Here is a 22,347-nt window from a genome sequence, read left to right as displayed (position 1 = left end):
TGGAAGCATATACCGTGCACATGGCTAGGAAGAGTCAACATCATTAAAATGGCCATACTACCCAAGGCAATCTATAGATTCAATGCAATCCCTATCAAAATACCAATGGTATTTTTCAGAGAGCTAGAACAAATAATCCTAAAATTTATATGGAGTCATAAAAAATCTGAATAACCATGGCAATCTTGAGAAAAAAGAACGAAGTTGGAGGTATCACACTACCAGATATCAAACTATACAACAAGGCTACAGTAATCAAAACATCATGGTACTGGCATAAAAGCAAATACATTGATCAATGGAACACAATAGAGAGCCCAGAAGTAAATCCACGCCTATACTATCACTTAATATATGACAAAGGAGGTACGAATATATAATGGGATAAAGGCAGTCTCTTCAATAAATGGTATTGGGAAAATTGGACAGCTACATGCAAAAACCAAACTGGACTAGCTTCTTACACAGTATGCAAGAATAGACTCAAAATGGATTACAGACTTAAATGTAAGACCCAAATCTATAAAACTTCTAGAAGAAAACATAAGCAGTAAACTCTCTGATATTACTAATAGGAATTTCTTTTCAGGTATATCTCCTCAGGCAATGGAAACAAAAGAAAAAAATAAACAAATGGGACCTCATCAAACTAAAAAGATTTTGTAGAGCAAAGGAAACCATCAACAACAAAAAGACAACTGACTGGGAGAAGCTATGCGCTAATGATACATCTGATAAGGGGTTAATATCCAAAAATATATAAAGAACTTATACAAATCAACAACAAAAACAAACAATCCAATTAAAAAATGGGCAGAAGACCTGAAAGGATACTTCTCTAAAAAGGAGCTACAGATGGCCAATAGACATATAAAGATGCTCAAGGTCACTAATCATCAGAGAAATGCAAAATAAACCACAATGAGATATCACCTCACACCTCTCAGAATAGCTATCATCAATAAGTCAAAAACAAGAACTCTTGGCAAGGATGCAGAGAAAAGGGAACCCTCATACATTATTGGCGGGATTGCAAATTGGTACAGCCACTGTGGAAAACAGTCTGGAGGTTTCTTGAAAAATTAAAAATGGATATCTTTTGAGCCAGCAATGCACTGCTGGGTATTTATCTAAAGAAAACCAAAACAATAATTCGTAATATCTATGCATCCTAGTATTCATGGCAGCACAATTTACAATAGCCAAGATATGGAAGCAAACTTAATGCCCATCAGCAGACGATTGGATAAAGAAATTACGGTTCATATATACAATGTAATATTACTCGGCCATTAAAAAAAATGAAATCCTACCACTTGCAATGACCTGGATGACCTAGAGGTTATTATGCTGAGTGAAATAAGTCAGAAAGAGAAAGATAAATACCATATGATTTCACTTATTGTGGAATCTAAGGGGGAAAAAAAACAAAGTAATTAAAAACAGACTCACAAATATAGTGGACAATTTAGTACCAGACAGAGGGGAGGGAGTTTGAGGGTCTGGGAGAATGAGGTGAAGGGTTAAAGAAGTACAAATTAGTAGTTGATAATTGGGCACGAAGATCATGGCAGAGAGAATGCAATTAGCATTAATATGATGGCTAGGTGGAGGGCCAGGGATGAAGGGAGCAATTGGGGGGATCATTTTATGAACTATATAGATGTCTAAGCAATGCACTGTATACTTGAAACTAATAAAAAAAAAGTAAATTTGAAAGAGAGATAAAGAGCTTTCTAGACACAAAAAGCTAAAGGAGTTCATCACTACCAAACCAGTATTAAAAGAAATATTAAAGAGACTTCCTTAAGAGGAAGAGCGGGAAAAACATAATGTGAACCATTAAAAGGCAATAACTACATACCTATCAATAATCACTTTAAATGTAAGTGGATTAAATGCTCTAAGCAAAAGGCATAGGGCAACTGAATGAATAAAATAACAAGACCCATGCAAATACTGTCTGCAAGAGACCGACATCAGGTTGAAAGACACACAGAGACTGAAAGTAAAGGAATGGAAAAAGGTATTTCATAGAAATGGAAACAAACAACAAAAAAAAGCTGAGATAGCAATGCTTATATCAGACAAAATAGACTTTAAAACAAAAGCTATACCAAGAGACAAAGGACATTTCATAATGATAAAGGGACCAATCCAACAGGAGGTGTAATAGCCCGCTGAAATGTGAAAGGGTTAAAGAATAATTAAAACCTGAAACTGGACAAAGGAAGTCTATAACTTAGGCCTAGTTTCTGGAACCCCTAACCACATTCTGTTAATCATGAAACTTGTAACAATGAGCTAATATGCTAACTGCCAATTTTAGCCTGTGTAACCCTGCTTGCTTGCGTGGCTTGAAAAATAATCAATTGTATATAAGCTGAAAATTACTGTTTGGCCATTGCCCATGGGAACACTGGCTATTGCCCATGGGAACATAGGCAATCACCCATAGGAACATAACATTCTAACAACAAGCTTTCTGACCAGTGGGTTGACAGGTAGTGAATAGGAGAAAGATGGACCTTTGGTTTAAGACAGAATGAGGAATGGGATTTGGGGCTTAAAACCCTTGTATCTTGGCAATTCGGGGCTGCTCCTTTGCAAGGACAGCCGCCGGCTAATAAACTGTCTCCTGGTTAAGAGCACTCAAGTTGGCTCTGGTTATTCTGGACACAACAGAGGTTATAAGCCTTGTAAACATTTGTACACCCAATATAGGGGCACACAAATATATAAAGCAAATACTGACAGACATAAAGGGAGAGATCGACGATAATACAGTCATAGTAGGGGACTTTAACACCTCATGGACATCAATGATTAGATCTTCCAGGCAAGAATACCAACAAGGAAATAGCAACTTTAAATGACACATTAGACTACATTGATTTAATTAATATTTTTAGAATATTACACCCCAAAAGAGCAAAATATACATTCCATTCGAGAGCGCATGAAGTATTTTCCAAGACAGACAACATGTTAGCCCACAAAACAATTCTAAGTAGATTTAAGAAGATTGAAATCATATCAAGCATCTTTGAACACATGGTATAAAAGTAGAAATTAATTACAAGAAAAAAAAACTAAAAAACACAAACACGTGGAGGCTAAATAACATGCTGCTAAATGATGAATGTGTTAACGATGAGATCAAGAAAGAAATTGAAAGATACCTTAAAACAAATGAAAATGAAAACACAATGACCCCAAATCTATGGGACACTCAGTGAAAGCAGTCCTAAGAGGGAAATCCATAGCAACACAGCCTACCTCAAGAAACAAGAAAAATCTCAACTAAACAATCTAACCTTACACCTAATGGAACTAGAAAAAGAAGAGATAACAAAGCCCAAACGAGTAGAAGGGTGGAAATAATAAAGATCAGAGTGGAAATAAATGAAATAGAGTCCAAAAAAACGATACAAAATATAGTGAAACAAATAGCTTGTTCTTTAAAAAGATAAACAAAATTGATAAACACTTAACAAGACTCATCGAGAAAAAAAAGAAAGAACCCAAATAAAATCAGAAGTGAAAAAATTGAAGTGCCAATTGACACCACAGAAATATAAAGGATTATAAGAAATTACTATGAACAATTATACAATTATATGCCAACAAATTGGACAATCTGGACAAAATGGATACATTCCTAGAAACATGCAAACTTCTGAGACTGAATCAAGAAGAAACAAAATCGGAACAGACTGATTTCTACTAATGAAATTGAATTGGTAATCAAAAAACTCCCAACATACAAATGTCCTGGACCAGATGGTTTCACAGGTTAATTTCACCAAACATTCAAAGAAGAATTAACACCTATCCTCAAAATATTTTGAAAAAAAAATTCAAGAGGAAGGAAGGCTCTCAAACTCATTTTATGAGGCCACCTTTACCCTGATTCTAAAACCAGCCAAAGACATTACAAAAAAAAAGAGGAAAAGGCCGGTATCTCTGATGAATATAGATGCAAAGCTCTTCAACAAAATATTAGTTAACCAAATTCAGCAACACATTTTAAAGATCACATACCATGATCAAGTAGAATTTATTCCTAGAAGCCAAGGTTGATGCAATATCTGAACATAAATTAATATCATATACCACATAAACAAAATGAAAAATAAAAATCATATGATTGTATCAATAGATGCAGAAAAGGCATTTGACAAAATCCAGCATTGATTCATGATAAAATTCACAGCAATAGAGGGAACATACCTCAACATAATAAAGGCCACATATGACAAACCCACAGATAACATCGTACTGGATACTGAAAAGCTAAAATCATTTTCCTTCAGATCAGGAACCTGACAAGAATGTCTGCTTTCACCATGTTTATTCAACACTGTACCGGAAGTCCTAGGCACAGCAATCAGACAAGAAACAATAATAAAAAGGCATCTAAAAGACCCTGAATAGCCACAGTAATCTTGAGAAAGAACAAAGTTGATGGTATCATGCTACCTGATATTAAACTATATTACAAGGCTATGGTTATCAAAACAGCATGATACCGGAAAAACCAAACCAAACCAAACGAAAACAAAACAAAAACAAAAAAAAACAAACACGTAGATCAATGGAACAAAATTGAGAGTTCAGAAATAACCCGTGCATATATGATCGATTAATCTATGACAGAGGAGGCAAGAATATACAAATGGGGGCAAGAATATACGTTAGGGTAATGAAACTTCAAATAAAAAGTGTTTGGAAAACTGGACAGGTACATGCAAAAAAAATGAAACTAGACCTCTTTCTTGCACCATATACAATAAACTCAAAATGGAGTAAGGCCTTAAATGTAAGTTTTGAAACTATAAATCTCCTAGAAGAAAACATGGGCAGTAAATTCATTGGCATTGCTCTTAGTAATATTTTTTTTAATATATGTCTCCTTGGGCAAAGGAAACAAAAGAAAAAGTAAATGGGACTACTTCAAACTATTTTCTTTTTATATACAGCAAAGGAAACCATCAGCAAAATTAAAAGATAACCTACTGAATGAAAAAATAATTGCCAATGATACATCTAATAAAGGATTAATATCCAAAATATATAAAGAGCTCTTACCACTTAACACCAAAAAAATGATCCAATTTAAAAATAGGCAGAGGAGCTGAATAAATATTTCTCCAAAGAAGAAATCCAAAACACTAATTTGAGAAGATATACACATTCCTATGTTCATTGAAGCATTATTTGCAATAGCCAGGATATGGAAGCAACCCAAGTGTTCATTAATAAATGAATGGGTAAAGAAGTTGTGGTACATATATACAGTGGAATATTACTCAGCCATAAAAAGAATGAAATCTTGCCAGTTGTCACAACATGGATGGACCTAGAGGGTATTACGCTAAGTGAAAGAAGTCAGACAAAGACAAATCCCATATGATTTTACTTATGTGTGGAATTTAACAATGAAATAAACTAACAAACAAAATAGAAATAAACCCATAGATACAGAGAAGAAATTGATCGTTGCCAGATGAGTGGGGCGTTGGGGGACTGGGTGAAAAAGTTGAAGGGATTAAGAAGTGAAACTGGCAATTAAAAAATAGTCACAAGGATGTAAAATACAGCATAGGGAATATAGTCAATAATATTGTAATAACTATGTATGGTGCCAGGTGAGTACTACATTTATTGAGGGGATTATTTCATAAATTATATAAATGTCTAACCACTATGCTATACATCTGAAATTAATATTACATTAAATGTCAACTGGAATTGAAAAATTTTTTTTAAATGTGAAAAGGAAGGAAAAGTCACAGAGCAAGAGGATAATTTTCACAATGCATGTGGCAGCAAAGGGTAAGTATCCAGAATAAAGAATTTTAATAAGTAATTAATAAAAATACAAAAAAATGCACATATAATGTGAAAAGGCATTTCACTGAAAAAGAAACCAAAATTGCCAATAAATATATGAAAAAAATGTTCAATCTTACAATTACTAATGTGTTATAGTACTTAGTGTTTGCAGGTATGTGGAGCAACAGGATTTCTCATGTACTACGCATGGGAATACATCTTTGAACTTATTGGAGAGATATAAGAAACTATCTATAAAAGTGGAGATGTTACCAATACAGTAGTTTGTGAAGATCTATGAACCCTTATGTTCATGGCGGTGCTATTCAAAATAGCCAAGATATGGAAGTAACCTAAGTAATCATCAATAGATGATTGGATAAAGAAGTTACGGTACATATATGCAATGAAATATTACTCAACCATTAAAAAATGAAATCTTACTATTTGCAACAACATGAATAGTCCTAGAGGGTATTATGCTGAGTGAAATAAATCAGAGAAAAAAAGTACCATATGATTTCACTTATATGCAGAATCTAAGGAGCAATAGAAATGAACAAACTAAACAAAGACACACTCAGATACAGAGAACAAACTGGTGATTAACAGAAGGCAAGGTGTTTAGGGGGCTGAGTGTAAAAGGTGAAGGGATGATGAAGTACAAATTAGTAATTACAAAATAGTCACAGGGATTTAGAGTACAGTATAGAGTATATAGTCAATATTATTGTAATGGTTGTGTGTAGCGCCAGATGGGTGCTAGAGTAATTGCGGAGTTCACTTCATAAATTATATAAATGTCTGTCCATTGTACTGTATACATAAAACTAATATAAAATAAAAAAGTGAGATCTTCATAGTTTCTAAGGACATAGTTTATAGATATGTCCTTGAGAAACTATAGTACACATGCACAAGAAAACATATATAATAATTTTATTGCAGTATTTACTTATTACTTCAAAAACTATTTATTGAACAGAAAATTTATTCCAGACATATTGTAGGTTCTGAGGATACCCCAGGGAACCAAAGTCTTTACCCTTATGAAGTTTACTTAATTGTATGTAGCGACAGAAAATAAATACATATACAATATATTTTTATATTTTTATATTTAAAAAAAGTTTATTGGATAACACTGGTTAACACAATTATGTAATTTTCAGATGTATATTATAATATGACATCTGTATATTCTATTGTGTGTTTACCACACAAAATCTAGTTTCTGTCAGCTACCATATATTTGATCCCTTTTACCCACTTCATCATCCTCTCACCCCCCTATCTTTGACCACTTTTACCCCATTTACCACCCTCCTCCTTCCCTACCCCCTACCCTCTGGTAACCACTAGTCCTTTGTCCATGTCCACGAGTCTCTGTTTGTTTGTCTTGTTCATTTGTTGCTTTTAGGTTTATATCCCACATATAAGAGATATGATGTAATTTTCAACATTTTATGTCTGGCTTCTTTCGCTTAGTATGATTATTTCAAGGTCCATCTATGTTGCTGCAAATGACAGTATTTCATCTCTTCTGGCTGAGTAATAGTCTATTGTATATATGTGCCACTGCTTCTTTAGCCAATCATCTATCATAGGACACTTCGGTTGCTTTCATGTCCTGGCCACTGTGAATAATGCTGTTATGAACATCGGTGTGCAAATATCATTTTGGATATGAGTTTTCAAGTCTTTGGGTAAATACTCAGTAAAGGGATTGCTGGATCACATGGTAGATCAATTCTTAGTTTTTTGAGGAAACTCCATATTGTTTTCTATAGCGACTATACCAATTTGCAGTCACACCAACAGTGTATGAGGGTTCCTATTTTTCCACATCCTCACCTGCATCTGTTATTATTTGTCCTGTTGATTATAGCTATTCTAACAGGTGTAAGATGGTATCTCCTTGTGGTTTTGATTTGCATTTTCCTAAAAGCTAGCGATGTTCAGCATCCTTACAAATATCCGTTGGCCATTTTTATGTCCTCTAGGGAGAAGTGTCTGTTCAAGTCTTCTGCCCTTTTTCTGATTGGATGGTTTGGTTTTTGTTGTTGTTGTTATTGAGTCGTATAGGTTCTTTGTATATTTTGGATATTAGGCCATTATCAAAGGCGTTGCTTGCAAATATATTTTCCCATTCAGATGGCTGTCTCTTTATCTCGTTGACCGTTTATTTTGTTGTGCAGAAGCTTTTTAGTTTGATGTAGTCCTATTCATTTAGTTTAGCTTTTACTTCCCTTGCCTATGAGGTGAAATTCATAAAATCCTCTTTAAGTCCAAGGTCCTTGAGTTTAGTTGCTATGTTTTCTTCTATGCATTTTATTGTTTCAGGTCTTATATTCAGGTTCTTCATCCATTTTGAGTTAATTTTGGTGTGTGGTGATAGACAACAGTCTAGTAGTCTTTTCATTCTTTTGCAGGTGGCTTTCCAGTTTTCCAATTACCACTTAGTGAAGAGGGTTTCTTTCTTCACTGTATGTTTTGGCTTTTTTGTCAAAATTTATTTACCCATATAAATATGGATTTACTTCTAGACTCTCGATTCTGTTCCACTGGTCCGTGTGTCAGTTTTGCTGCCAATACCATGCCATTTTGATTACTGTCACTTTAGTATAATTTCATGTTGGGCAGACTGATGCCTCTAGACTCGTTCTTTTTCTTAGGATGGTTTTGGCAATTCGGGGTCTTTTATGCTTCCATACAAATCTGACGATTTTTTGTTCTATTTCTTTAAAAACTGCCAATGTGATTTTGATGGGGATTGCATTAAATCTGTATAATGCTTTAGGAAATATGATCATTTTAACTATGTTGAGTCTTCCAATCCAAGAACACAGAATATCTTTCATTTTCTTTGTATCTTCTTCGATTTCTTTTAATAAAGTCTTGTAGTTTTCATTATATAGATCCTACACTTGTTTCATTAGATTTATTCCTAAGTATTTTATACTTTTTGTTGCAATTGCAAAAGCAATTATTTTTTCCACATCTTTTTCTGACACTTCATTATTAGAGTATAGAAATGCTGTGGAATTTTGAATGTTGATTTTGTATCCAGAAACTTTACTGTATTTGCTTATTTTTTCTAGTAGTGCTCTTGTGAAGTCTTTAGGGTTTTCTATATAGAGAATGATGTCATCCACGAATAGTGACAATTTAACTTCTTCCTTTCCTATTTAGATGCTTTTTATATCTTCCTCTTATCTGATTGCACTTGCTAGGACCTCCAATGTTATATTGAATAAGAGTGGCGATAGTGGAGAGCCTTGCCTTGTTCCTGAACTTAGAGGGAAGGTTTTTACTTTTTCACCATTAAGTATAATGTTGGCTGAGGGTTTGTCACATATGGCCTTTATTACGTTAAAGGTACTTTCCTTCTTTATCGATTTTGTTAAGTGTTTTGATCATAAATGAATGTTGTATCTCATCGAATGCTTTTTCTGCATCTATTGATATAATCAGATGATACTTTTTAAAAATTTGTTTATGTGGTGTATCACATTAATCGGTTTGGGTATGTTGAACCCTCCTTGTGTCCCTGGGATGAAGCCCACTTGATCATGGTGTATAATCTTATTGATATGTTGCTGTATTCAGTTCGCTGGTATCTTATTTAGGATTTTCGCATTTGTGTTCATGAGAGACATCGGTCTGCAGTTTTCCTTCTTTGTGTTATCTTACCAGGTTTTGGTATGAGGGTGATATTGGCCTAATAAAATGAGTTGGGAAGTTTGAGGAGAATAGATGTTAACTCTGCTTTGAATGTTTGGTAGAATTCACTGGTGAAGGTATCTCGTCCTGGACTTTTGCTTTCGGGTAGGAAATTGAAACAATTTCCACATTGCTGATAAGTCTTTTTAGATTTTCCATATCTTGATTCAGTCTAGAAAGATTGTATTTTTCTAAGTACTGGTCCATTTCTTCTAGGTTATTAAATTTGATGTTATATACTTTTTCATAGCATTCTTGTATGATCCTCTCTTTCATCCCTGATTTTGTTTATTTGTGTCCTTTCTCTTTTTTCTTTAGTGAGTCTAGCCAGGGGATTGTCAATTTAATTAACCTTCTCAAGGATCAGCAGTTTGCTGAATTTTTTTTTCTATTGTTTCTTTTTGTATTCAATTTCATTTATTTCTGCTCCAATTTTGATTATTTCTTTCCTTCTGCTGACTTTAGGCTTAATTTGTTCTTCCTTTTCTAGTTTCTTTAGTTGAAGCATTAGGTTGTTTACTTGGGCTCGTTCTTGTTTTTGGAGGTAGGCCTATAATGATATGAAATTTCATCTTGTGACCCCTTTTGCCATGTCCCCAAAATTTTGATGTGTTGTACTATCATTATCACTCATTTCTATGTATCTCTTGATCTACCTTTTTATTTCTTCTCTGATCCAGTTATTTTTCAATAGCATGTTGTTAATCTCCATGTATTTGTGGTTATTCTCACATTCTTTCTGCAGTTGATCTTTAGTTTCAAAGCATTATGATCAGAGAATGTGATTGGTATGATTTCAACCCTTTTATATTTGTTGAGGCTTTCTCTGTGTCTCAATATATGGTCAATTCTTGAGAATGTTCCATGTTCAGTAGTGAAGAATGTATAATTGGCTGTTTTGGGATGGAAGGCTCTGTAAATATCCATTATGTCCAGTTGGTCTAATGTGTCATTTAAGGATGTTATTTCCGTATCGATTTTCTGCTTGGATCATCTGTCCATATCCAATTGTGGGGTATTTAGGTCCCCTTCTCCGATACTGTTTTGGTCTGTTTCTTCCATTAGTGCTGTTAGTAATTGCTTTGCATGTTTTGGGGATCCCTGATTGGGAGCATAGATATTAATAAGTGTTATGTCTTCTTGGTGCATGATTCCCTTTATCATTATGAAGTGTCCCTCAGTATCTTTCTTTATCTTTTTTATGTTGAAATCATTTCTTCCGATATTAGTACCACTTCTTCCACTTTCCTCTGAGTGCCATGTGCTTGAAATATCATTTTCCACTCTTTTCCTTTATGTCTATATTTGTCTTTGTAGCTGAGATATGACTCATAGAGGCAGAATATGGTTGGGTTTTGTTTTTGATCCATTCTGCAATTCTGTGCCTTTTTTATTGGTGAGTTCAGTCCATTTACATTTAGGGTGATTATTGAAATATGTGTTTTCTGATAGCCTTTGTATCTTTTGGCTTTCTGGTAGCTCAGTGTTTCCATTGCTTCCTTGTCCTTGTGTTTCTCTTGTCTTTATTTCAGTTGGCTTTTGTTGGTTTTCCCTCTGGTCCTTCTTGTTTTATGCTATATACTTCAGGTCTGAATCTTTGGTGTGTGTTTACCATTATGAATATTTAAAGGAGAGTTTTTTATATATATACAGTCGTCCATTTTCTTCTGTGCGTGCCTTATCTCCATTCCTCTTTGCGAATTTGGATATTTGAATCCTCCCCTTTTCAGTCATTGTTGTCTGAATCTGTCCCTATGTATGCTGAACATGCATTACTATCTTGCTATAGCAATTCTCTTCTTATAATGCCCTGTTCTTAGTAAGGGCTGCACTCCTCTGCTTCTATTTGCCTGATAGTCACCTTACTCCTAATTATGTTTTTTTTTTTTTGTCATTTTGTTTTAGGTGAGGTGACCCCTTTCAGTATTTCCTGTAATGCAGGCCTCGTAGTGGAGAATTCCCTCAATTTTTATGTGTCAGGAAAGGTCTTAATTTCTCCTTCATATCTAAAGGAGAGCTTAGCTGTATACATTATTGTATTCTGGTAGTTCCTTTCACTTAAAAGTTTGAATATTTGATTCCACTCCTTTCTGGCTTTTTAGGTTTGTGCTGAGAAGTCCGACGACAATCCAATGGGCTTTCCTTTATAGGATACCATCTTCTTTTCCCTGGCTGCCCTGAGAATTCTCTTTGTTGTTGATTTTTGATAATTTTGAGACAGTGAGTCATAGTGAAGTTTTTTGGGGGTTTGAGATATTTGGGTGTTCTGTTGACTTCTTGAATTCAAGCTCCAGCTCATTCCTTAGGTTTGGGAAATTCTAGTCAACTATATATGAAAATGCTTTCTAATTCCTGCTCCTTTTCTTCCCCTTCGAGAATGCCCATTATTCTAATGTTTCCTTTCCTGATAGTATCAGCTAGTTCCTGTATTTCTCTGTCATTCTTTGGTTTCTCTCTTCTTCCTTCTGATTTATTTCTACATTTCTGTCTTCGATATCACTGATCCTTTCCTCTATTTGGTCGACTCTATTTCCCAAGCTTGCTATTTCATTTTTCATCTCTTGCAGTGTATTCTTCATCTCCAGAAGTTCTATTCTGTTCTATTTAAGGGTTTTAATCTCCTTGCTAAATAACACATTCTGTTCATCTTGGAGTTTTTTCAATTCCTGAAATCATTGATATGAATTGTTTTGGATCTTATTGAGTTTTTTCAGAAGTTCTGAATTCTCTGTCATTTAAGTAGCATATTTTTATGCCTGTAAGCTTATTTTCTGGAGATTTTTCTCTTTCTTTTCGCCTTGGTTGTTCATAATGTTTAATAGACTGTTTCTCTGCATGGGCATTAATGTAAGTGCATTCTGCTTTTTATCCAGAAAGATTTATTATATAAAGTTCTCGTTTACAGCCATGCTACCTTAAAGAAGCCTCATCCTGTCTGATCTCAGAAGCCAAGCAGGGTCAGGCCTGGTTAGTACTTGGATGAGAGACCACGTAGGTAGACCAGGTGCTGTAGGTGTAAAGAATAAAAAAATATTAAAAAAAAATAAAATAAAGGATTGTAAGCTGACAAGTCCTTACAATCTATGAGGTCAACCAAAGGTTGCTTCGCCTAAAAATAAATAAATAAATAAAAATAAAGTTCCCTCTTGGCCTTTTGCAAAGACATAGTTTTTTTTTGTTTGTTTGTTTTTTGTTTTTGTTTTCTGTTTTTTTGTGTGTTTTTTGTGTGTTTTTTTGGTTTCCACTAGGTGACGTCTAAGCCTCTTGGATCCCTGCTTTATATAAATCCTTAATAATGCCTTTTTTTTTTCTTATAGATGTTTAATCATGCTCACTACCCTCAGTCTCAGTCCCTATCCCTGTTCGTGACAGTTTTGCTAGCGTTTGCTCAGATTCCCCTGGGGCTCCGCAGTTTTCTATCTTGTAGGATATCAGGGGAGGAGACCTCTGAGTTTGAGATGTGGGCTGCGCTCAGCCTCTCATTTTGCAACTGGACTGGTAATAATCAACTTTTGTTGTCTGCTAACCCCGGTTCTCTGCTGTCCGCAGTTCTCTGCTCTCTGCTCTGGTGTCTGGACACTGCCGCTGGCTGTGCAGACCTCACAGCTCTCCCAAGCAGGTTTGTTCAGGAAACCCACCTCACCTTACCCTCTCCCTCTCTTTCAGCAGGGCACTCAGTCTGCCAGAGGCAGTTTGTCTGTTTCTCCTAGTCTACCACCCAACTCCCAGGGTTTTGACCTGGGGTAGCTCTTATGTGCAATTGCCTCGCTCATACTTGCTTGTGTGAAGTTTGGGTGTTTTTTGTTGAGTTCTAGATGTTCAGCTTACTGTTGTTTCAAGGGAATAGATCTGGGGATGTTTCTCTCTCCACCATTTTTTGACTTCATTCCACATATATCTTTTTAAATCAGTATTTTGTTTTTGTTTTTTCAGATAAATACCCAGAAGTGGAATTCCTGGGTCATAAGGTAGTTCTACTTTTAATTTTTTTAAGACAAGCCATAGTGTTTTCTGCGGAGCCCCAGGGGAATCTGAGCAAATGCTAGTGTCAGCACCATTTTTTATTCCCACCAACAGTGCACAAGTGTTTCCCTTTCTCCACATCCTGACCAACACTTATTTCTTATCTTTTTAGTAATAGTCATTCTAACAGGTGTGAGGCGGTATCTCATTTTGGTTTTGATTTGCATTTACCTGATGAATAGTGATGTTGACTATCTTTTCATGTACAAGTTGGCTGTTTCTATGTCTTTTGGGGGAAAATTTCTATTCATATCTTCTGCTAACTTTTTAATCAGGTAGTTTGATTTTTGCTATTTAGTTATATAAGTTTTTTAAATTATATTCTGTATATTAACCCCTTATCAGATATATGATTTTCAAATGTTTTATCACATTCAGTAGGTTGCCATTTCATTTTTTTTTTTTGATGATTTCCTTTGCTGTAGAGAAGCTTTTTAGTTTGAGGTAATTCCACTTGCTTATTTTTGCTTTCGTGGCCTTTGTTTTAGAGTCAGATCTAAAAAAATAATCGCCAAGACCAATATCAAGAAGTTTAAAGCCTATGTTTTCTTCTAGAAATTTTATGGTTGCAGGCCTTACATTGAAGATTTTAATTCATTTAGAGATAATTTTTGTGTATGGTATAAAACAGGATTCTAATTTCATTGTTACACATGAGGCTGTTCACTTTTCTCAACACTGTTGAAGAGATTCTCCTTTTCACATTGTATATTCTTGACTTTTGTCATAAATTAATCAACCATATATGTGTGGGTTTATTTCTGGGATCACTTTTCTGTTCCATTGATCTGTGTCTGTTTTTATGCCCAAACCATACTTTTCTGATTACTATAGCATTGTAATATAGTTTAAAATCAGAAAGTATGGTACCTTCAGCTTTATTCTTCGTTCTCTCAAGATTGCTTTTGCAATTTGGGGTCTTTTGTAGTTCCATACAAATTTTAGGATTGTTTGTTCTATTGTGTGAAAAATGCCATTGTAATTTTGTTAGGGATTGCATTGAATATGTAGGTTGCTTTGGGTAGTATGGACATTTAACAGTATTATTTCAACCCAAAGACACAGAATACCTTTCAAATTAATTTGTGTCTTCTTCAGTTTCTTTCATCATTGTCTGACAGTTTAAAGTGTACAAATTTTTCACCTCCTTGGTTAAATTTATTCCTAACTGTTTTATTCCTTTTTTTTTTAATGCAATTGTAAATGGGATCACTTTTTACATTTCTTTTTCTGCCAGATTTTTTGTTAATGTATAGAAAGACTATAGATTTTTTAAATATTGATTTTGTATCCTAGAAGTCTACTAAATGTGTTTATTACTTCTAACAGTTTTTTGGTTGAGTCTTTAGGGTTTTCTATATATAATATCATGTAAACAGTGACAGTTTTACTTGTTCCTTTCCAATTAGGATACCTAATTGTCTGGCTAAGATTTTCAATACTATGTTGAATAAATGTGGTGAGAATGGACATCCTTGTCTTGTTCCTGATATTAGAGGAAAAGCTTTTAACTTTTCATCATTGAGTATGATGTTAGCTATGTGTTTGTCATACATGACTTTTATCATGTTGAGGTACATTCCCTCTATAGCCACTTTGTTGAGCGTTTTTCACCATAACTGGATGTTGAATTTTGTCAAATGCTTTCTCTGCATCTATTGAGATGGTCATAAGATTTTTATCCTTCATTTAGTTTTTCTGGTGTATCACATTGATTTATAGATGTTGAACAATCCTAGCAACACTGGAGTAAAACCCACTTAATTGCGGTGTATGATCCTTTTAATATATTGTTGAATTTGGTTTGCTAATATTTTGTTCCGGATTTTTGCATCTATGTTTTTCAGGGATATTGGCCTATAATTTTCTTTTCTGGTGTTCTTGTCTGATTTTCATTATCAGAGTGATGCTGGTCTCCTAATATGAGTTCAGAAGTGTTTTCCCCTCTTCTATTTTTTTGGAAGAGATTAAAAGGGATTAGTATTAATTTTTCTATAAATGTTTGATACAATTTGCCAGTGAAGGTTTTTGATTACTGATTCAATTTCCTTACTAGCAATTGTTCTATTCTTATTTTCAATTTTTTCATGATTCAGTATTGGAAAGTTTTTTGTTTCTAGAAATTTATCTATTTCTTCTAGGTTTTCCAATTTGTAGGCATGTAATTGTTCAAAGTACTCTCTTAAGATCTTTTGTATTTTTGTGGTATCAGTTGTAACATCTCTTTAATTTCTGATTATGTTTATTGACCCTCTCTTTTTTCTTGGTGAATCTAGTTAAGGGTTTGTCAATTTTGTTTATCTCTTCAAAGAACTAGCTCTTTAGTTTCATAGATATTTTTATTCTTTTCAGTCTCTATTTTATTTATTTCCACTCAGATCTTTGTTGTTGTTGTTGTTGTTTTACTAATTTTGTTCTTCATTTGTTATTTTTTTCTAGTTCCTTGACGTGTAAAGTTAGATTGTTTACTTGAGATTTTTCTTGTTTCTAGAGGTAGCCATTTATCACTATAAACTTCACTTGTTCATTTTCTATCACTTAGAACTGCTTCTCCTGCATCCTATGAATTTTGGTATCTTGTATTTTCAATTTCATTTGTCTTAAGGTATTTTTAAATTTCTTTTTGATTTATTTTTTAAAATTTATTTTTAATTATAGTTGACATATAATATTTTATTAATTTCAGGCATATAACATAGTGATTAGACATTTATATGTCGTACAAAGTGAACACCATGATAAGCCTAGTACCCATCTGACAGCATACATATTTATGACATATTATTGACTATGGTCCCTATGCTATATCTTACATTCCTGTGACTATTTTTATAACTGGTAGTTTGTACTTCTTAATCCCCTTCATCTTTATCACCCATCTCCCATTCCTCTCCAATATCACAGCCAACATTTTATTCTCCATGTATATGAATTTGTTTTGTTTCGTTCATTTGCTTTTTTTTAAAACCACGTATGAGTGAAATCATATGGTATTTGTCTTTCTTCGTCTGACTTATTTCACTTAGCATAATACCCTGTAAGTCCATCCACGTCGTTGTTACTGGCAAGATTGACTTCTTTTTATGACTAACATTCCATTTTATATATATATATATAAAATATATCATATCTTAATCCATTTAACTATCAATGGACACCTAGGTTGTTTACATAGCTTAGCTATTGTAAATAATGCTACAATGAACATAAGGGTACATATATATTTTTGAAATAGTGTCTTTGATTTCTTTGGATTAATTCCCAGAAGTGGAATTGCTGAGTCACATGGTAGGTCAATTTTTAAGTTTTCAAGGAGACTTCATACTGTTTTCCATACTTCTGCACCAGTTGACATTCCCAACAATATCACAAAAGGGTTCCTTTTTCTCCGTATCATTTTGAACACTTATTCATTGTTTTCCTTTTCATAGTAGCCATTCTGACAGATCTAAGGTGATATATCATTGTTTTTTTAATTTGCATTTCTGATTATGACTGATGTTGAGCATTTTTTCATGTGTCTGTTGGCTATCCATGGGTCTTCTTTGATGAAATATCTATTCAGGTTCTCTGCTAATTTTTTAATTGGATTGTGTGTGTGGTTTTTTTTTTTTTTTTTTTTGATGAGTTGTATGAGTTCTTATATTTTTGATATATCATTTGCAAATATTTTCTCCCATTCAGTATGTTGCTTTTTTTTTTAATGGTTTCCTTTGCAGTGCAAAAAGCTTTTTAGTTTGATGTAATCTTATTTGTTTAGTTTTTGCTTTAGATTTTTTTTTTTGGCCTTAGGGGACATATCCAAAAATATATATTGCTAGGACCACTGTCAAAGAGTTTATTGTCTATATTTTCTTCTATGAGTTTTATATTGTCAATTCTTAAATTTTAGTCTTTAATCTATTTGAGTTTATATTTGCATATGGTGTAAGAAAGTAGCATAGTTTGATTTTTTATACGTATTTCTCCAGTTTTCCCTGCACCATTTGTTGACGACACTGTCCTTACCTCATTGTATATTCTTGCTTTCTTTGTTGTAGATTAACTGTGCATATGAGTGTGTGTTTATTTCTGGGCATTTTATTTTGTTCCATTGGTCTATGTGTCTGTTTTTGTGCCAGTACCATGATGTTCTAATTACTATAGCCTGTAGTATAGTTTGAAATCAGGTAATGTGATACCTCTAACTTTGTTAATTTTTAATATTGCTTTGGCTATTCAGGGTCTTTTGTGTTTCAATAAAATTTTAGAATTACTTGTTCTAGTTCTGTAAAATGTTGGTATTTTGATAGGGATACATTGTATCTGCACATTGATTTTGGTAATATGGACAGTTTAACAATATTAATTCGTCCAATCCATAAACGTGGTATATCTTTCTATTTATTTCTGTCTTCTTCAGTTTATATCATCAATGTATTATAGTTTTTATAGTAAAGGTGTTTTACCCTTTCTGTTAAATTTATTCCTAGCTATTTTACTCTTTCGATGCAATTATAAATGGTATTGCTTTTTGTGTGTGTGTGATGAGAACTTATAATTCTACTCTCCTAGCAACTTTCAAATATACAATACAGTATTGTTAACTATAGGCACCATGCTGTATGTTACATTCCCAGGACTTACTTATAACTGGAGGTTTGTACCTTTTGACTCCCTTCAGCCATTTTGCCTAACCCCACCCCCCACTCCCTGGCAACCATCAATCTATTCTCTGTATATATGAATTTGGATGTTTTCTTAAATTCCACATATAAGTGAGAGTATACGGTATTTGTTTTTCTCCATCTAGCTTATTTCACTTACATAATGCCTTCTAGGTCCATCCATGTTGTTACAAATGGCAGGATTTTCTTACTTTTTACAACCGGGTAATATTCCATTGTGTATATATACCACAAATTCTTTCTCTGTTCACCCATCGATAGACATTTTGGTTGATAACATGTCTTGGCTATTGTAAATTATGCTGCAATGAAAATAAGGGTTCATATATTCTTTTAAGTTAGTGATTTCATTTTTTTTTCAGATAAATACCCAGAAATGGAATTGCTGAGTCAAAATGTAGTTCTATTTTTAATTTTTGAGGAACCTCCATACTCTCCATAGTGGCTGCACCAATTTACATTCCCACCACCAGTGCACAAGGGGTCCCTTTTCTCCACATCCTTGCTAGCACTTCTTTTTTCTGCATTTTTAATTTTTAAAAAAATTTTATTTTTTCAACTATAGTTGATATACTATATTATATTAGTTTCAGGTGAACAGCACAGTGATTAGACATTTATATAACTTCTGAAGTGATCACACTAAAAAATTCCCTACCCACCTGACAACATACGTAATTATTACAATACTGCTGACTCTACATCTCCATGACTATTTTGAAACTACCAATTTGTACCTCTACTAGTTTCCCCTCATATTTATAACTCTGATCTATTTTTAGTTACTTTTTGTATATGGTATGTAATGGTCCAACTTCATTGTAAAGAATTTTGCATGTGGCTATATAGTTGTACAAAAACTATTTGTTGAAGAGACTCTACTTTCCCCATTGAATTTTCTCGAAAGCCTTGTCAAAAATCAATTGATCCTGTATGTATAGGTTTATTTCTGGAATCTCAATTGTCTTCCATTGGTCTATATGTTCATCTTTATGTTAGTACCACACTGTTTTTATATTCCTGTAACTTTGTTGTAAGTTTTGAAATGGAAATTCTGATCCTTAAATTTTGTTCTTTGCCAAATTATTTTGGCTATTCAAGGCCCCTGACAATTCAATCTGAATATTAAGATCAGAGTTTTCATTGCTGCAAAGAGGCCACTAGGATTTTGATAGGGATTGCGTTGAATATGTAAGATCACTCTGAGAAGTATTTCTATCTTAACAATATTGTGTCTTCCCATCCATAAACACGGGTTATGTTTTCATTCATTTAAGTTTTTCATTTCTTTCAGCATATTGTGTATTTTTAAATTTTTTAAAATTATAGTTTATATATAAAATTAATTAATTTCGGGTGTACGACACAGTGGTTAGACTTTTATATAACTTATGAAGTGATCATCCTGATAAATCCAGTACCCATCTGACACCATATATAGTTATTACAATATACTGACTATATATTCCCCATGATATACTCTATATCCCTATGATTTTGTAATTACCAATTTTTACCTCTTAATCCCTTTCCCCTCATCCCCCACTACCTTCATCCCCCAATCTGATAACCATTAAAATACTCTATCTATAAGCTTGTCTCTATTGTTTGTTTGTTTATACTGTTCTCTAGATTCCACATACGACCTTTGTCTTTCTCTGTCTGACTTACTCGACTCAGCACAATACCCTCTAGGTACACCTATGTTGTTTCAGATGGCAAGATTTCATTTTTTTATGACTGAGGAATATTCCATTGTATATACATACCATCTCTTCTTTATCCGTTCTTCTATGAATGGACACCCAGGTTGTCTCCATATCTTGGTTATTGTAAATAATGCTGCAATGAACATATGGATTCGCGTGTTCCTTAAAAGTAATGTTTTGGGTTTCTTCGGATAAATACCCAGAAGTGGGATTATTTGGTCCTTTGTCTCTTGTTATAGCCTTTGTTTTAAAGTTTCTTTTGTCTAAGTATTGCTACCTCAGCTTTTTTGTTTGTTTCCATTTATTGAAGTATTTTTTTCCATCCCTTTGCTTTCAGTCTGTGTGTGTCTCTCAGTTTGAAGTGAGTCTCTTGCAGGCAGCATATGTAAGGGTCTTGTTTTCTTATCCATTCAGCCTTTTGATCAGAACATGTAGTCATTTATATTTAAAGTAATTGTTGCTAGATATGTAGTTATCACCACTTAATTCTCCTCCTCCTCTTCTTTCTTCCTCCTTTCTTCCTCCTCCTCTTCTTTCTTCCTCTTCTTCCTCTTCTTCTTAAAACAGTCCCTCTAACATTCCCTATAATACTGGCTTGTTGATGATGAACTCATTTAGCTAACTCCTTTAGCTTTTTTTTCTTGTCCAGGAAGCTCTTTGTCCTTTGACTCTAAATAATAGCTTTGCTGGGTAGAGAAATCTTGGTTGTAGGTCCTTGCTTTTCATTACTTTGAATATTTCCTGTCAATCCCTTCTGGCTTGCTAAATTTCTATTGAGAAATCAGCTGCCTGTCTTATGTGAGCTCCCTTGTAGGTAACTAATTGCTTTTCTCTTGCTGCTTTTAAGATTCTTTGTATTTAACCTTTGGCATTTTAATGATGTTGTGTCTTAGTGTGGGCCTCTTTGGGTTCATCTTGTTTGAGATTCTCTGTGCTTCCTGGGCCTGTATATCCATTTCCTTCACCAGTTTTCAGTCATTATTTCTTGAAGTAGGTTTTCAATTCCTTGTTCTCTCCTCCTTCTGGTATCCTATGATGCAAATGTTGGTATGCCTGATGCTGTCCCAAGGATCCCTTAAACTATCCTCTTTTTTTGGATTCTTTTTTCTTGTTGCTGTTCTGATTGGGTGTTTTCTGCTACCTTCCCTTCTAAATTGCTGATTCGATCCTCTGCTTCATCTAATATACTGCTAATTTCTAAGATATTCTTCATTTTGGTTATGGTATTTTTCATTTCTTAATGGTTCTTTTTTTATCTCCACTTTTATGCTTTCTATCTCTTTGTTAAAGTTCTGAGTTCATCTACTTTTCTCCAAAGTTCTTTGAGCATCTTTATAACAAGTATTTTGAACTCTGCATGTGATAGATTGCTTGTTTCCATTTTGCTTAGTTCTTTTTCTGGAGCTTTGTTCTGTTCTTTCATGTGGGACATGTTTCTTTGTCTCCCCATTTTGGCTGCCTCCCTGTGTTTGTTTCTATGTATTAAGTAGGGCTTATATGTCTCTCAATCTTAGTAGATTTGCTTTATGTAGTCGGTGTGCTGTGGGGCCCAGTGGCACAGTCTTGTCTTGTCACATGAGCCAGGCACTCCAGGTATTTCCCTTGTATGGGTTGTGTGTGCCTTCCTGTTGTAGCTGAGCCTTGGCTGATGTTTGCTTGTCAAGGGGAGGGATTGATCCTTGAGCTGATTGGCTCTGATGATTGGCTGTGATCAGTGAAGGAGCTGCTTTGCAGGGGCTTACCCTACAGAGTAGGATTTATTTTTAACAGGGCTCTGGTGCCTGCCCTGTGCGCCCTTTGGGTGTGTCATCCTTGGATGTGGCCCCAGGTGGTGCTCCGGTTCAGACTGAAGCCAGCTACTGGGCATGCAGGCTGGCGCCTGCTGGGAGGGGACCTGCCACAGGCCAAGTTCAGCTTCAGCCTGTGCTCTGCTGGGAGCCACCTGGCATGAGCCTCCAAGCAATTCACAGATGGCTGCCACCACACTGGGCTTGGAAGTACATCAAGAGGTCAAGCCGCATACCAATTCCAGCTGCTGCTAGTGCGAGGGTTGGGACTGCTCAGCAAGAGGTATTGGGCACATCAAGGCCAGATGCTGTTTAGATTTTGTGAAACTTTAAGAGATTTTAGGAAAGTCTGGAGCATGAACCAAGACAGGCTGTTTGTATGGAAAAGCCACTGGAAAAGGCTTGTGGGGGGCCTGCATGTTGGGAGCAGAGGGGTGTCAGGGAGTCTCAAGGGATGGGCTATCAGTGTTAGCTAAGTTGATGGAGACTCAGATATAGCAGCCACCTGGGTTTGCAAGTATGGTGGGGGAGGGCTCAACAAAGGAACAGTAGCCTCTGCCAGCACTCTGTCTGAGAAAAAGCTGCCCCTCCAGCGCTTGC

The sequence above is a fragment of the Pteropus medius genome, unplaced genomic scaffold (assembly GCF_902729225.1).
Source record: "Pteropus medius unplaced genomic scaffold, Ma_sr-lr_union100, whole genome shotgun sequence".
Taxonomy (NCBI): Eukaryota; Metazoa; Chordata; class Mammalia; order Chiroptera; family Pteropodidae; genus Pteropus; species Pteropus medius.
The sequence above is the reverse complement of the archived record's forward strand: the minus strand, read 5'-3'. Positions refer to the sequence as shown.